General features: G+C 55.7%; 1 pseudogene; it reads right to left on the reverse strand.

Annotated features, from left to right (window-relative positions):
* Positions 1-1,039, reverse strand: part of LOC105509266 — a 12,473-nt pseudogene extending 11,434 nt beyond the window's left edge.
* Positions 1,040-1,183: the final 144 nt, after the last annotated feature.

Consider the following 1,183-nt stretch of genomic DNA (forward strand, 5'->3'; position numbering starts at 1 on the left):
ACTGACTGAAGGGCAGTCTGGTCCCAGAACTGTGGAGAATTAGAATATGAGGTGGAGAACTCAGAAAAATATGTTAAAGTCTCTCTGGAGAGTAGAAGGCTGGGAGAAAACCAAACCAAACCCATTCTCCCATTGCCACCCAGAGATACTGTCAACATTTGATCTCACAGGGGAAATGTAGGCTTTTCACAAAGTCAATGTCTATGCAAAGGGCGTAAGGCAACCTGAAACCTGTTGCTCCTAAGTCCCATAGTCCCCATTCTCCTTCCAGCTGGAAATTTGTGCTGTGGCCAGAGGAACCAGAAATGGAGCGAGAATGCTTAGGGGACTGGGTTGTAAGATCATAGGCCAGTCTTGCAGCAGTAACGACAGTTCCTAGGGGCACTGTGACATCACTACATTCCACTCCTCCTGGGGGTGGGGGGAACCACATCAGTGCAATGGCTGAGTTGCTGATCCATGATGGGGGAGTGGGACGTAGGGCTGGTGCCCAGGTCCTTGGAGATGCCAGTCCAAAGAGCCCAGGAAGGTCAGGCTTGGGTCAGCAGGAGGGGAGAGTACAGTCTGCAGCAGGAAACCCCAGGACTCACCAGTCCAAAGTCACCTAGGGATGACTGGTGATGGTGGGCGGCTGGGGCTGGGGGACCCAGGTCCTCGGACAGCTGAGCCCAAAGAACCCAGGGAGGTTGGGCTTGGGACAGCAGGACGTGAGGGGTGAGTATGGAGCAGGGAGACCCTGGAGTCACCTGCCAAAAGTCACCATGGGGCGACTGGCGAGGGCAGAGGCTGGGCTGCTTGCTGAGGGGGCAGGGCTGACTGATGAGACTTTGGTGGGGGGAGCCCAGAGGTGCCAGGGTTAGGGGGTGCCTCAGGAGTGGCATGTACTCTGGCAGTGGTCTTGTCATCGGAGGGGATCTCTGGCTAGGTTGGGGGGCCATGACCTGTTGTGTCTTACCTTTTTCTTGGCTGCTGCCAATTGACTCTGTCGAGTCTCTTCTAACATCATGGGGTGGGGAGGGAGGCAGGGTTGGGGCCACATCAGCGAACACCTCCAGTCACCTACCAGGCGGCTGTGTGACTGAGCCACAGGAGGCGTAACCAGGGCCCCACTAGAATGCAGAATGGGGGCGTGGCCTTAATTCTCCAAGCCCATTGGTCAATGAGAAAGATGAAAGGGAAAGGA

Source organism: Colobus angolensis, unplaced genomic scaffold (genome assembly GCF_000951035.1).
Source record: "Colobus angolensis palliatus isolate OR3802 unplaced genomic scaffold, Cang.pa_1.0 Scaffold172, whole genome shotgun sequence".
In the NCBI taxonomy this organism is placed as follows: Eukaryota; Metazoa; Chordata; class Mammalia; order Primates; family Cercopithecidae; genus Colobus; species Colobus angolensis.